This window comes from Hyperolius riggenbachi, chromosome 9 (assembly GCF_040937935.1).
Source record: "Hyperolius riggenbachi isolate aHypRig1 chromosome 9, aHypRig1.pri, whole genome shotgun sequence".
NCBI classification, from domain to species: domain Eukaryota; kingdom Metazoa; phylum Chordata; class Amphibia; order Anura; family Hyperoliidae; genus Hyperolius; species Hyperolius riggenbachi.
In genome coordinates this window covers 171294598-171311333 of record NC_090654.1, presented here as the reverse complement: position 1 = coordinate 171311333, position 16736 = coordinate 171294598, and the positions used below count along the sequence as shown (strand labels likewise).

The following is a 16736-nucleotide window of genomic DNA, read 5'->3' as shown; positions in this document are numbered from 1 at the left end:
GTACTCTGTACATTCATTGTGCAGTAGTGTTCTGCTCTGCTGTAGAGGTTGTTGGTTGACTTTCTACAATTTAGGTAACTGTAGAATGTACACAGCTACTGGCTGGATGGTGTACTGGTTAAGGGCTCTGCCTCTGACATGGGAGACCAGGGTTCAAATCTTGGCTCTGCCTGTTCAGTAAGCCAGTAATTCAGTAAGGAGTTCATTGGGCAAGACTCCCTAACACTGCTACTGCCTACTGAGTGCGCTCTAGTGGCTGCCTCGCAAGCGATTTGAGTCCGACAGGAGAAAGGCGCTATACAAATACTGCCATTATTATTATTATTACTGTATATGAATAAGGTAAACAAAAATGTATGCTTTTAGAATGGACAGTCTAACCATAATTTCATGTCAAGAATTTAACACCCAGAGGCGACAGAAATTCTATTTGAATTGAATTGCTTTATTTATGTCAGTGTCACAAAACATGAATAGTCAATGCAAATAACTGTGGAAATTGTATTCTGTCTATACATTTTTTTTCACAAACTAAACTTATAGGTAGTACAAAAGACAACAAACCAAAACCATTACAATGGACTCCATAATGTGTCGGGGTACAAGTTTACATTAATTTTCTGGGCCACTGTTGTATTGTCCCTCCTCATATCAATATACACATATAGACTTTCTAAATGTTATAAACCACATCTCTTTCCAGCCTCTACCACAGCTGATTCTGTAAGCTGGTAATAGTGGTTTCCAGCATCTTCAAATTGGAATTTTTGGGTCTTATCTTGTTTACCTTGACTACTTTGTTATTTGTATTTCTCCGCAGATCACATTGCTGATCCTACAGTACAACAGAATTTCCGTTGGTTTTCCATAGGGATGGGATGACAAATCCGGCGAATCCACGAATCCCTCGAATATTGTGAAATATTTGAGATTCGTGGATTCAAATCCCGATGCCATTTACTGCTCACCGAATCCGCCGAATCCCGATGCTGCGTCCCCGCACATCCGCCGCTCGCCCTCCTCCATCCCTCCGCGCCTCCTCTGCTCGCCCTAGCATAGTTAAGAAGTATCCGCTCACCTATCCAGAGCAGAGTGCAGAGCGGCAGACCTCTCACTGACTTCCCTTGTTTCCCCTAGTGACCGGCGGCCAAAGCAGAAATTAGGGCGCCCGAGAAATATTGTTTTCAATGTTAGAACGTTAAAGTTGAAATATGGTATGTTTTTGAAACTTACAACATTATGCTTAATGTCATATTATTTTGTTTGTATGTAAAAAGATAAGGTTATCAAATACAGTGTGTTAGTGGTTTACGTTTGGAAGGGCACCACTACGGGAGTCTTAGGTTTAGGCACCACCAGGGGGGGGTTTAGGGCTAGGTACCACCGGGGGGGTCTTAGGTTTAGGCACAACCAGTGGGGTCTTTGGTTTAAAAAACACCAATGGGGGTTAAGGCCCATAGACGCAGCATACATTTGTCTGTAGTTGTGAGGCAGCGACAAACAGACAAGAGACACATTTTTGGCAGCGACAATTTGAATTTGCGACAGTTGTACACACTTGACAACAAAAAGAGTGAAGACAAGATGGAAGCTGTCTGCCACATACTACGTATAGTAGTAGGACTATGGTAGTGACTCTGCGTTCTGTAGAATACTTTTGTACACACGACAGGACTCCAACAGACTAAGCGACGGTTTGTGAGACAAAAGTCACAAAAGATTCACCAGTTGAATTAGTCAAACATGGCTGTTTCTGCAGACAGTCTGCTGACAGTCTTTGTCATGCGCCGTGTCCACACGAACAAACCGTCACTCAAACCATCGCTCAACACGTGTTTGTACAGACTTTTGTATGCCGTGTGTATATGCCTTTAGGGTTAGGCACCACCAGGGGGGCTCTCATGGCTAGGCATCACCAGAGGGGGCCTTAGGGTTAGGCACCACCAGGTGAGGGTTCTGTGTTAGAGTAGGGTTAGGTTTAGCTGTATTATTAAATAATGAAATGGTGTTTAAAGTAAATATGTTTTTGTTTTCATTTCCTGTATCTTTTCCATGTTTTCGGCTTATCTTTGTGCCCAGTTGAAAACAATCTGTATCGTTTATTAAGATTTTGTTATCCGACCCACGCCCCTTTTTCTTTGCGCCTTTATTTTATGCACGAATACCATGGCTTGGATACTTTGCCAAAAGGAAACCAGTTTCCTGATCACCTTGTTTTTGGGCGCCTCTGTTAGCTTGCAAAGCATGGTCTAATTAGCCCCAAAATGCAAAAAAAATCCTTCCTGACTCCAGATGGGAATCAGACAAAATCCCTAGATCAACACCTATGGGAATCGCCTAATAATTATAACCTTGGATGCCCTTAAATGCAATGAAAGCATCCCAGTCACATCTCAGCCTAAGCGTGCTCATGTTGTGTTTCTTTGCTGCCGGGTAATGCTACCATGCGTCAAACAATGCTCCCTTTCTGCTGCATGTAAAGCCTGGTACACAGCTTCAACTAGGATTGGCCAATTACCGACCAATTTTACCACCTCCATATACAGTAGTAGTATGAGGGTCAACAGGTATGGAATACTATAAGTAGATTGTTTAGATAAAGCCTCATACTACATGAAGGTGGTAAAAATAGTCAGTGATTGGCCAATCATAATTGAGTGTGTACCAGGCTTTAAAGGTAGTACTGCTCTTTCTCAAAGCACTAAGCATCATACACACATTCAATTTTAATTGACCAATTACTGGCCAATTTTACCATCTCCATCTAGTATGAGGGCCAACAGATATTGAATACTGTGAACAGATTGTACAGGTAAGCTCTCATACTACAAGGAAGTGGTAGAATTGGCCAATGATTGGACAATCAAAATTGAATGTATGTACAAGGTTAACAAGCAAGCAGTTCAGTTTTCTGTTTGAAAGAGACCTTATCTGGGGCTTTTCAGGAGATCATGGGGGTTGTTAAAGGGTAGTGGATCAGAGTTTCAAATTTAAAAACAACTCCTTTTTAATAAATCCAGAACAACCTGGTTCAAAAGTAGTTGCTGTGTGAGTGTCCATGTACAAAAGAAATAGTGAAACAGGTACTTCCCATTTTGCTCTGCCGTGACCCAGATGAGGATCACAAATTATTGCCATAAAGTAGCAGCTTGTCAACAAATCCAGTCCAGTAAGAATTTCAGTCTGTTTTCCACCACTGCTGAAACAGATTAGACCCACCAATATAGTTACATAGTCAGTTGGATTGGAAACAGACATCTGTCCATCGAGGTAAATCAGTAAGTATGTTACAACACTAGCCTGCACCCTTACATATTCCAGTTGATGCAGAGGAAGGCGACAAACCCTTACCAAACCTGGGCCCATTATAAGGCACGATTTGTTATTAAATGATTGTGGTTGGCAGCCTCTGGCCCTTTAAGAACCAGAGGCTTTTTTATTTTCTTTTTTTTTTCACCTCCCAATCAGTATGTTTGGCTTACAGTGATCAAGAGGTCAGGAGCCCATGAAAACAGCTCCTGATCAAGGTACGGAACTCAGCTGTCTTTCAGCCGAGTTCTGTGCCGGCGGGAATGCGCTATTGCGTCCTGTGAACAGGATTGACTGACGTTAAAACAACACCACATCACACTTGGGCAGCCACCAATGCAGTGTAGTTTTACTACGGCCAGTCCCGAACTGGTTTAATAACATTTATTGTTATTCTGGAATATGAATAGGAAATATGGCAATATATTTTCAGCAACAAAATACAATGGATAACAAGAGCCTGATTTTGAAGAAGCGGTAAAATTGCCATGTGCAGGCACTAACTTATGATGTACATGTGCCCACAGAAAACTCGATGTTACAACTTAGTAGGACACCATGGTGGTTGCACCAGCATGGGGCGTAGGCAACTTATGTACATGTACGTTATGTTTTGCCTTGTTCGCGTGTGTGTGCACCCTCCCCATCTCCCATAATAATTGATAGTATCTGGGTAGGGTACGAGTCTCCATTTGTCCCATACACACACTGCACATTTAATAGCATGGCATCTTTGTCCTTCTCGCCTATACCTCTAAAAGCTGCCAGCAGGCATTTTTGTGTAAAACAACTGTTAGCTATTTAGAGCTGTCACCCCTATCACCCACCTGCATGGACAGCCTCCATTGCAGATGTAACTTCCGGTGGGCACGGGCATGGGATAAAGTGTACAGCAAGGGTGTTGACCTTAATGTCCTCCTTTCTTTTATTCCAGATTACAGCATGCAGCCTTACCATCCAGAGGAGCACACCAGTGCAGTGGGCGCATTCAGGTATTGCACCTGATGTTTTAGAGTGTCCACTGAAAACTCCACACTCCTTGAGTTTAATTTTAAAAAGCAATTTGGCCCACTTCTTAGACTGCGCCTTGGACTAGACTCCCTAACACTGCTACTGTCTACTGAGCAGGCCCTAGTAGCTGCAGCTCAAGTGCTTTGAGTCCGCAATTGTCCTTAGACCATGTTAGAGACATAAGACTATGACAATGTTAGGGATAAGACTGTGTAACATGACTATGTACTCTGTAAAGTGCTGTGGAAGATGTCAACGTTATATAAATACATAATGATAACAACTCAACACAGCTACACAGTATATGAAATAAGTCACAGTCAGGCCTGAAACACACCAGAGGAGTTTTTCTGAGCGTTTTGAGTTTTTAAATCTGCTGCTAATGTTATCCTATGTGTCTGTGCACACTGGAGCAATGAGGTTTTGTAAAAAACCCCATAGCATTACATTAGGAAGAGGTTTTGAAACCTCTAAAAGCTCTTCCCAATGTAATGCTATGGGTTTTTTTACAAAACCTCATTGCTCCAGTGTGCACAGACACATAGGATAACATTAGCAGCAGATTTAAAAACTCAAAACGCTCAGAAAAACTCCTCTGGTGTGTTTCAGGCCTCAGTGCATAAACCACAAAGGATTAAAACAGAACAGGCATACTTTGAGCAGGTTGGAACACGTACATTGCGGAACTGATTCTCAATGCTTGGAAGGTTCTACCTCTGGTAAAATTTATTAAATTAGCAAATAAGGGTTAATTGCTGTATCATCTTAAAATAGCTCTCAGGAAGCGGAGACTCAGAACATTAATGCCATTATCTCATCCAGTGTCTCCTCTCCTTTCATCATGAAAGTGGGTTCTGGCAGACTCGTGTTTTGCCATTTACTTCAATATACGCAGCGGCTCTTTTGTTTGAAGGCTAAAGCTTTTACTCTAGCCATTTAATCAAACCAGAGGAGCAGTTTGTTCCAGATATTTGTGTGCACAAAGCAGACCATGCAAGGAAAGCTTCTCATAGACATGAACTTTCCTATGAAAGAAGTTTCCATGAATATCCGTGCTCAGGTCAGTGGAAATCATGTTCATTTTCACTGAGAAAAGAGAGTGAGCGCGAGAGGGAAAACAGCTTTCTCTGTTGGAAAATAATGGGGATTGATCAGGAAAGATTATCCCAGACTTTCTCTTTTCTATGAGTAGGGTTAGACAAGGGTTTTTCAGTTCATGATCCATTTCCCATTCCCAATGTACACTGTAAATGCTACTTGTCTAGCTGTCATGATGAACCTTTGGGTGCAGTTCTTTGAGTTACTGTCTTGGAACAAGTATTCAGCCAGGAAAGTGAAAAACATCAGAACACCTGATCTACATACTTATTCTGAGTCAAAGTTTCAGACATTATTAAAGGGAACCTGAAGTGAGAGGGATATGTAGGCTGCTGTTTTTATTTCCTTTTAAGCAATAGTACAGAATGCCACTGCAAGGCTGTTAACAAGCCAGAGGGAGGTGGTAGGGGTAGACAGTTGGTAACTAACAGACAGTGGGTGACTGACCTTGTCTCCCAGCACTTGTCCCTGGTGTGACCAGGAGACCTGGCATTCCTCCTTGCTCAAGCTGGCTTGGTCAAGCCCCATCAACCTCAGCATGCATGGATGGGGGCGGAGCTGGCATGGCCATTACATTTGTCGATGTACATTTCTAAGTAAGTCATAGTATAAACAGGAAGAGAATATATTACTAAGGCTGTCCTTATGGCATAAAAAGGCACAGATGTCATGTGTAGATTCCCATTGCCTGTCATCTTCCAGACATTTAAATGTGACCACAGAAAGAAAAGACAGGACAGCAGGAAATGGAAGATGGGTCTGTGATCCTTCCCTTCTACCCAGATAATCTCTCATCTGCACTTTTCACTTCTTAAAACTCCAGCCCTGCTCTAAGCAGTTATCACAGTTACTTCAATATATGACTCAGAGAGAGCGATTCCGGCCCCATGGCAACAGATTCCACCAAATGAGAAGTGGGGGGGGCGGGAGGGGGGGGGCGGAGCTGCTGCGGCCAATGCGAAAGCTTGGCTGCAGCTCCAGCATGCATGACTGGGGTCAGCGCCATGGCAACAGATGCCAGCACCGCATGACATCTTGTCACAATGATGGGCACTCTGCTTCCGTACTCTGCCTGCACATGTTGCTCCCCCCCTTCCTTCTGCACCCTGGGCAGTAACTTACCCCACCCTCCTCAATAAATGGGCTTGCCTCTGTAACACAGTCCACCTTGCCACCAAGTATTGATCTGAAACATATCTCTGCGCTTTGAGTCCTATGGAACAAAAGGGCTTTACAAATGTTACCTAGGCCTCTACTACTTTTTGCCATGAACCTCTCACAAACATGATTACAGATGTTTCTGACAAAAATCTGACAAGATTAGCTGCATGCTCCTTTCAGGTGTGTGGTTTGGACACTACTGACCAGAAAGACCAGCATGACTGCCAAGCAACTGATAATGTTTCAAAGGGAATAAACATGGCACTTCCGTATGTCTCTCACCTTGAATTCCTTTTAAAGTAACAAAATGTCAGTTTGCAGACATCAAACAAACAAACAGTGAGTCTGGTAGTACCTTTATTGACTAACTGTATATGGTTTATTGCCAGCTTTCAAAACTTTAAGTTTCTTCTTCTGGTATTATACAGAACTGTATCAGAACCGTACAAGACGGAGTTTTGAATCACATACAGACTTATATAGGTATGATTCTGTAGGCTCAATCTGACATGTTGTCACACAGTTGTACCCCCTTTGAAATTGACATTTCAAAGTGGGTACAACTGAGTGACATCATGTCAAATTGAACCTACAGAATCATATGTGAGTGATTCAAAACTTTTTATTGAATGGTTCTGATCCAGTTCTGTATAATGCCTGACGAAGAAACTTAGAGATTTGAAAGCTTGCAATAAACCATGTACAGTTACTCATTAAAGGTATCACCGGAATCAACATTGGTTGGTTTGATGATGTCGGCATTTCTGCTCCTTGACTAACACCGGACCACACTTCACTTGTTTCAAAATGTCAGTTTGAAAGTAAATATATTTAGAAAGGAAGGGCACAATGGCATCCTTCAAATGTCAGCTGCCTAGCTGTTGTGTGATGTTCTTGCTTCAATAGTTTTTGTGTTGGCATACAGCCAGTGAAGTCAGAACACCTGATCTGCATACTTGTTCTGGGTCAGAGCTTCAGAAATTATTGGAGGCAGACAATCTGTAGGACAGCCTGGAAACTATCATAGGTACTTATCCATTAGCCTGGCGCATCCGGCAGGTGGCGCTAATTACTATTCTCCCTCCAGGCCGACATGGATAGTAGGGAAAGATGTAACTCTGGTGGAGTTTTGTCGCCACCTGCCGGATGCGTCCAGCTAACGGATAAGTACCCTATCATATTCCAAAGGGAGTCAGTAATGGCATTCCCCATAATTCTTCATTTATGGCTAGTTACTTGAGAAATCGAAGGCACATTTCAGGGCAATGATTGCAATGGTGGTAAATGTGTACTTATGTGAACTAGATACAGTTGTCTACCTGTCAGATTTGTTATATATGCTCTTTACATTTACATTAATGATTTTTGGCTCATATTACATTGATATTTGGCATGTTTTGCCAACAGCTACTGATAAATAGTCATAACTCACTCCACACCTAAAAGTCTAATTAGGTGATGCTGCTTATTTACATAAGAATGTGTGTTATTTGTGAATTGCGCACCACATAAAAGTGTATTCGGTACAAATACCTCTCATTGCCAAAGGGAGAACCACACAGTACGTATTTTGGCATCAAAAGATTTACTTATTTTCTCTTATCTATACATAAGTGTTAGATGCATATGATATATACAAACTTGAATTAAATTTCAACGGGTCATTTTGTATTGCAGAAAATGTTCCACCACTAGTTCAAGTGACTGGAGCAGTCAATTGTTTCAGCTTACGTTAGAGGCAGAAAATAATGGAGAACAATGTCCTTAAAGCCACATTTCAGGAAAATGGTTTTATCCCTATTCTTCCACCCCAATACACAGAAAATAAGTAGAAATAAAAAAATATTTTAAATGTAAGCAATTAGCCCTTTTCTAGCAGTCATTTTTCCTATCCACAATAGACAAATATATGCGTGATGTGTGTTACAACCAGGACTAAAGGATATAATGTCCAAAGTGAATCCGTTCTCCAATGCCAGTGTCATACAATGAAAGGAGGAAAGGAAGCAATCAGAGCAGCTTTCTCAGTGGTGGGATTTGACAGGTGTCTGTATCAGAAAAAGGAGAGAGAAGAGAGCGCCTCTACGGTGCAGGAACTTTAATTCAGTTTGCAAATTGCAAAAGAAATTGCACCATAGAGGGCGTTCTCTACTCTCACTTTTATCTTTCCTTTCCATTTAGAAATTCAATTGCTGTGAGTTGGTCTGTGGTCTGGTCTGTGGTCTGTGCTCATGCTGAGCTGCCTTCCTTCTTTCTAGGTTGGAGTTATGGTAATTGCATGGTTTGGTTGCCGCTTGCCCTTCCTCCGTCACAGAGCCTGTGACCTGCTCTTGTTCCACTATTGGACTGTGTGGGTGGGGTGTGGCCCAGGGATGGGGAGGCTTCCAGACATCTAAAGCCAATGTAGGAAAAGCATATGATCCTAGGCTGCTGCAAAAAAAAAGAAAAAAAAAGAATAGCTAATTAGAAATGTTTCAAGTATGACTATTATTACTTATATTCAGGAGTGTCGAAAATTGAAATACAACTTTGTCTACCACCTGGTTTACTAGTTTTGTGTAAAGCATCTGTAAAATACCATTAAAAAAAAAAAAGCAAAAGGCCTCAACGCATGGGTTTCCTCACAAGATAATTTCTGTGACACGTTGATATGATCATTTGATGTATTGCAACATTGCTGAAGAGGTTCTTCATATGCTGATGCCTAATTTTCAAGTTGTCAAAATCAGCCTTTGACCCCTCCTCACATGTGGCCACATGGCTAGTGATTGATTAGATGTCATACTCTAGGGAGGGGTACTGTGGCAGACTGAACCTGTATCAATGTCATAGAAAATCAAATTGATTGTTAATACTAGCATTTTATGGTACTGCCACTGCATTACAATCTTCAGCTCTATTTTCAATGTAATTTAAAAGTAATATTAATACTGTTGTCAGTGAAGACTCACATAAACATCTACAAACAGAAAAAAAAATAAAAAACATCCATTGATTTTCTGTGTAAAAAAAATGCATATGCAGGAGATGACCTTGTATAAGTGACCCACGTATCTGTTGATGTATTTTACATACCAGTAGCCAAGTGTTGTTGCAATGGAGGGAATGGTAAAAAAAAGTCTCAACAGCTAGATCCTTTGTTTTTTTTTGTTGCAGTCTTTAGGGTGCCATTGCTTTTTGTTACCTCATCATGCGTAAAGTAGTTTTGTGGAATCTGTTGCTAGAATGTAAGAGTGCATTTACTGGCCGATGCATGCAATTACAGTTGCAGGGAAGCATACTTCTGTGTACTGTAGGCTTCACGGTATGTGTTGCATCATGCTCGGAATGCCAGATGCGACTTTTCAACACCATTACAATCCTATTTTCCATGATGTAGAATACATATATTGTGTACAAGTGCCCTCAGCCTAATATAATGCAGAAAGGACAAAAAACACATATTTTGTGTTTACAGATATGTGCTCAGCCAGTACGAGCTAGTCCGCCAGCTATGCGTGTAGTATGGTTGTAGAAGACAGCAGTGAAAGCTGCAATGAGAGTCTTTATGTAGCTAAACGTTCCGCAGGGTGCTTCCCCACTTTCCCAAGCTGCGGTATTAGGTAATAGCTTGTGTGTTCATACAATACGTGTGTCACAGCTTAGCAAAACATCAGTGACAGGTTCTCTACCACAACATAAAACTACAAGATGGAAACTACAGGAGCAGGAGGGTTTGCCACTCAAGTCCAGTGCTCGACTCTAAGAGGAACACAAGCCTGACTGCTGGTAACCCATATGGGTGTCTCCAGCCCTTCATGCTACATGAGACCTTGGCATTAGGGCATTGTCCCTACCCTCTACCTACATTTCAGTGTGCGCCCTGTTTTTTTGTCCTATGCTCTAGGTTTTGTCCTATGCTGGAAGCAGCACCCAAAAATACTCCTATCCTCTCTGATTGCTTAATTGTTAATCCCCTCCCTTTTCACTACAAACTCAGGCTAATATGAAGATCTCTACTTGCTTAGAAGTTGAATAAACTGAAAAGTGACGTATACTAATCCTTTGGATATCGGCACTGTGTAAATCATAGAGAGTGCTGGATAGGAAGCCTCACCAAACGATATATATCAAAGGTCCACACTCCTTCTTTGATGTCAAATCTAACTCTTTTATTGTACATCCATTAAAAGCATAGCAAAGTGACAGGACAATGCTGACTTGTCACTTTGCTATGCTTTTAATGGATGTAAAATAAAGGATTTCAATTTGACATCAAAGGAAGGAGTGTGGATCTTTGATATACAGTATTTGATCGCTTAAAGGGGTTCTTCCGCGAATGAGGAAAAAAAATCAAAATGGTTTATGCATAATCTATTAAAAATCCTTCTAAAATAGTGTGAAAAGTTTTTTTAAAAAATGAATGGTTTCACCAATACAACATGTAATGTATACAGTGACGGCTGAGGTGACTGTGAGGCTAATCCATTTGTTAGGGGTGGTTTTTTTGTTACTGTCATTTCACAAGCTGCTCCCTACCTAGTTTTCATTGCTGTAATGCAGGGCTATGATGAAGTGCTGTGCAATGGCAGTTACAGCTGAATAACGGCTGTGCTGCTCTGTAGTTTCTGCTTGTACTTCCTTACAGAGCTGACCCCCCTCCCCCCCCCCCCTCTCTGTACTGTACTGTACTGAACTGTAGCTCAGGCAGCTAACTTGCCGTGCAATGGATAGGAAGTCCTCTGCACAGACGCTGAAGTCTGGTTGCCCGGCAACGAGGTAAACACGTGATTTGCTCCGAAGAGCTGCCCGACCTCTGCCTACAGGGAGAGGCTGGGGGAGGGGGGTCAGCTCTGTGAGGAAGTACAAGCAGAAACTACAGAGCAGCACAGCCGTTATTTTAATAGCTGTAACTGCCATTGCACAGCACTTCATCATAGCCCTGCATTACAGCAATGAAAACTAGGTAGGGAGCAGCTTATGAAGTGAAAGTAACAAAAAAAACACCCCTAACAAATGGATTAGCCTCACAGTCCCGTCAGCCGTCACTGTATACATTACATGTTGTATTGGTGAAACCATTCATTTTTTTGAAAAAATTTTCACACTATTTTAGAAGGATTTTTAATAGAACATGCATAAACCATTTTGATTTTTTTTCCTCATTCGCGGAAGAACCCCTTTAAAAGTTGAAACCATGCTAGAAAATAAATGCCACGGTTTGCTGATCTGTTAGCAGGGAGCTGTGTTTAGTAATCATCCAAAGGCTTATTCCTCAGGTGCTAGTGATTCTATTATGATAGTATGACTTCCACTTACTGAGTGAATGGACATTTGTATACTGGGTCATTTCTCTGCTCCAACACTAAGGTATAATCTAGCTATCCAAAGGGCCTTATGCTTCCCATGTGTGCTACTGACAGAGGTACTAAGCTAAGCGGAGCACGTCTGTTACTCCTATGAAGAGGGAGGAGCTGACTGCAAATACCGCCGATGCTCCCCCACACCTGCTTTCTACCCTCATATTGTTTACAGATGAACAGATGAGATCACCACCTGATTTGGATTTCATCTCTTGTCACTAGATACTTTTATCCATAAATAGCACACATACCATGCAACATATAGGACATCTGGAATATTCCCATTCTTTTAAGATAAGGCAGTTCTGTTTTTATGCATTTAATATCAATGCTTGCTCACCAGCTAGTTCTCTAAGTAACATTAGATTTTCAGAAAGACACCTGTGTGGCAGGTTGCATGCCTTAGTAATGGGAGTTTGTATCTGCTGCTGTCATCATCTGAAATTTCAGTTCTACAAACATTTGGCACAGGCTTTAAAAAGTCTTGTGTAACACAAACTGCCAAGAAAATTAGTTTAACAGTACCAAACGGATTAATAGAAGTTGGGATGAGGTACTTTCCAGTGTAAAAATGTTATGAAAGAATCAATCCTTAGAATTTCTTTTGCTGAAGTCTCATACCTTTCAGGTGTAACCAAATTTGAAAGTTATCAGATTGCAGATTTTGTTTTTCGGTTTCCGTTTGGGTAAAGTGTGAGACATATCCTCTACCTTTACCCTCTGTCAGGCTTCACTTATGTATGTGCCCCCTCTGGGGACATTGTTCTTTTCCTTCCTGTGCTGGTGACACAATGGGCTCTGTTGTGACAAGAGTTTCCCTTTAAAAAAGTACATTCTCCAGATACACCTAGTGCAACAGAGAGTCAGTGACACTGAGCCTGATTTGCTGAGGTTCTTTGCTAAAAAGCCAGGATAGGTTGCAGGATGAAGTATGTACTTCAGTGATCGCTAATATTTTTCCCTCTGTTAAGCAAAGCAAAGCTTTTTAGGTATTGTTTTGCAAGCATTACCTCGGTCACATCTGATCACCTGCATCCATTCATATAATGTAACGGAATTATGAAAAACATTTTGATCTCTTACCCTGGAGAACAGTAGCATATTGGGCCCTCTGTGTAGCTGGTGTCTTATCTCAACAGTTATTGATTTGTGAGACAAATGAATGACTTTGGGATATGTACAGAGGGTTCCAGGCAAATCTGTTTGACACAGTTGAGGTGGTCTAAATGCTGTTGCTTTGCCATAACATAGCGCTCAGCGCACTTATCAATTTCATCTGTGAGAAAATACATATAGTGGCAGCCAAAGCCATGAGCTGAAAATTCCTGTCCCCCAGTGCTTGACTACAGCTCCAGAGGTGAATATGATAAAAGGTAAGTTGATGGAGATTAGCAGCAGCAGGAAAAGTTGTAGCATTAGAGCAGTAAGTTATGGTTAGGCGGTAGGGAGAGGTCAATGTTGGAAGACGAGGTTAAAGAAGTATCAGGAAGTGGCTATCATTGGAGAAGAGGTTAGAGTCAGGCATCAGGAATGGGTTATAGTAGTGGGGGTTAGGGTTAATGTCAGAGGGAGATAAGAGCCAAGTGTAGAAAATGGGATTTACATGTATCTGATTGACAGGAACGAAGCTATGAAAATACCAGCAAAAATTGTGTTGCATACCTGAACCATATGCCTGTTGGCAATCACTTTACTATGACTCTACTTCAGCAGCAGTAGCAGTAGCGGCAGCACTGAATCCATGGTTCAGAAGCTGTGCCAACAAAATGCTTGAAGATTTATCTTTATAACAATGTAATTATAAAAGTCAGGGCTTTTAACATTGTTACTGGTATGACTTTGTTGCATGCTATGTTCTTTATTTCATTTTAGTTCTGCTTTAAGACATTTTTGTGCTCCCCTTACAGTTAGAGGGGTTAGATGTCTGCAATGATCTCTTGGGACAATATGGCACTAAGGTGCACAGATGTGCTGATACAAATCACTGATGGCTGCCAAGACGCATTGGATCAGCTCTCCATTTTCACGGTCCATTGAACGTAGACGGAAAAACAATTAGAGGCTGGAGTACTGTGCTAAACTGCTTGAGTGGATGCCACGGTGTAAAGAAATACATTACACAGTATACGTCCCATTTCCCCTCATCCAGATGCGTCCTACAGGCAGCTCTGACAAATAAACAGTGGGGAACCATTGGAATTAATCATGACAAAATATGGTTGGGCTGTACAGTTCTGACTGTCAGTGGCAACAACAGGCCATTTACTACAGAGTTATTCACTCCAGCAATACAACCAATTTGCTGAATAATCCAGGTTTTGGAGGTGATTTTAAATGTAGACAGCCAAAACCTTGCTTCCATTTGAGTTCCTTTGTTCTTTCAGACCAAATGAAAATTATATCCTATTTATTAACATTATATATTAGAGAAACACATTAGGGGATAATTCTGGACATTAGAATTAACTGAAATCACACAAAGAAAACAGCCCAGTTTATAGCAAGATCACTGTAATAACAATGTTTAAAGAGAACCTAAACTGAGAAGGATATGGATGTTTTCCTTTTAAAATAATACCAGTTGCCTGAATCTCCTGCTGATCTTGTGTCTTTAATACTTTTAGCCACAGCCCCTCAACAATCATGCAGATCAGGTGCTCTGACTGAAGTCAGACTGGATTAGCTGCATGCTTGTTTCAGATGTGTGATTCAGCCACTACTGCAGCTAAATAGATTAGCAGGGCTGCCAAGAAACTGGTGTTGTTTAAAGGGAAACATCCATATCCCCCTTAGTTAAGGTTCCCTTTAAAGGTTAAAGGATCCCTGTAGTAGAAAATGTGGCAGTCTACAACCCATACAGCTATTCATGTATGGGTCACTTAGTCTGTCGCTTAAAGGGATACTGTAGGGGGGTCGGGGGAAAATGAGCTGAACTTACCCGGGGCTTCTAATGGTCCCTCGCAGACATCCTGTGTTGGCGCAGCCACTCACCGATGCTCCGGCCCCGCCTCCGGTTCACTTCTGGAATTTCTGACTTTAAAGTCAGAAAACCACTGCACCTGCGTTGCCGTGTCCTCGATCCCGCTGTTGTCATCAAGAGCGCACAGTGCAGGCCCAGTATGGTCTGAGTCTGCGCAGTACACTCCTGGTGACCCCCCTACAGACTTTACACACACTATACTGCAGATTTTATTTTAATCTGCTGCTGTTACATGAATGATTATCGGGGTTGAAATGTATTAACATTTACTATAGTGGTCCTTTAAAGGTTAATTAATTATAGTACATTTATCCTCAGCCCTCTAAATGACCACTCAAAAGTTTTTTGCTTCACCTCAATCAAATCCACAAGCACGAGGAACACAATGCTCATACCTAGGGCCACGTCAACTTTATGTAACGCCCGAGGCAATAATACCAAAGTACACACCCACCTCATCTCTCCAACATTTCAGATCCAAGCAAAAGAGAACTTATTTGGAGGTGAGAATGGGAGTATAGGCAGACTACATGGACTTTAAAAGATGGGAGAGAGAAGGAATAGGAATGAGAGGCTTAAAGAAATAGCGATCAGAAAGAAGTTTGCACACCCTACCACCATGCTTGTTCTTGCTTCTAAAGGTATAGCTGAAGTATATAACCAATCATAAGAGACCGCAGAAGAAAAAAAATAAACAGGAAAAATGAAAGGATGTATGTGCGTGGAAGATATCAGTGCTAATGTGTGTGTATATATATATACCGTATTTTTCGGAATATAAGACGCACTTTTTCTCCACCAAAAGAGGGGGGGGAAAGTCAGTGCGTCTTATATTCCGAAGAATAAAAAAAATTGCACAGAAATGATGGTAGCGGTGGTGGGCTCAGCTGCAGTGTCAGGCAGCATGTCAGCTTGCCGGGCTCAGAAATGTATGCGGTACCTGGCGGTGATCTGTGCGGGGCTCTGAGCGGCAGGGCTGTGCAGTCTGGGTGGTCTCCTCGCAGGGTTCCGGGATCAATTCCATGGCGGGGATCTGTGCGGGGCTCTAAGTGGCACTGCTAAGCTCTCTCTGGTTGGTCCCTCTGCATGAATCCGTGCTCTCCATGTGGATCGGTGCAGGGGTCTGAGCGGCTGATGTTTGGCTCCATGCCTCCGGGGTCGGCTCCATGGCAGGAATCAGTGCTTGGCTCTGTATGGCAGAGCGCTGTTCTGTCCGGATGGTCTCCCTGCAAGGATCGGATGATGCTGGGCTGCTGTCTTCTTGCAGGCTCGGCGATCCTGGCGGGGATCCGCGCTGGGCTCCACTGGATGGCTCTGTGTCTGGTCTTGCGGTGTAGGAGTCGGCTCCAGATAACGATCGGCTACTGGCAGGAAATTGGTGCCCGGTTCCTCTCTCAAACAGCCCGGGTCTCCATGCATGGCTCCACACGCCTCCACCCATTGGATGCTGAAGACGCTGAAGCTCCGCCTCCTCCAATCACTCTACATGCTTCTGCTGATTATTCTGCCGCCTCCACTACGTCATACTGAGCATCACTCTAAGTGGCACTGCTGAGCTCTCCGGTTGGTCCCTCTGCATGAATCAGTGCTCTGCATTAATCGGTGCTCTCCATGTGGATCGGTGCAGGGGTCTGAGCGGCTGATGTTCGGCTCCATGCCATCCCTGCAAGGAACGGATGATGCTGGGCTGCTGTCTTCTTGCAGGCTCGGCGATCCTGGCGGGGATCCGCGCTGGGCTCCACCGGACGGTTCTGTGTGTGGTCTTGTGGTGTAGGAGTCAGCTCCAGAAAACGATCGGCTAATGGCAGGGAATTGGTGCCCGGTTCCTCTCTCAA

At 42.6% G+C, this 16736-nt stretch overlaps 1 protein-coding gene across 19 annotated transcripts in view; it reads left to right on the top strand.

Annotated features, from left to right (window-relative positions):
• The window catches only part of ERC2 (ELKS/RAB6-interacting/CAST family member 2), a 1931514-nt gene that overhangs the window by 1712613 nt on the left and 202165 nt on the right, over window positions 1-16736 (top strand). The window contains exon 23 of one of the 19 annotated variants that reach the window (XM_068253675.1): window positions 4244-4301. The exons of the other annotated variants lie outside the window; for them this stretch is intronic. The gene's annotated coding sequence lies outside the window, so the exon portion shown is untranslated. The remainder of the gene's footprint in view (window positions 1-4243; window positions 4302-16736) is intronic. 19 annotated transcript variants of the gene reach the window in all.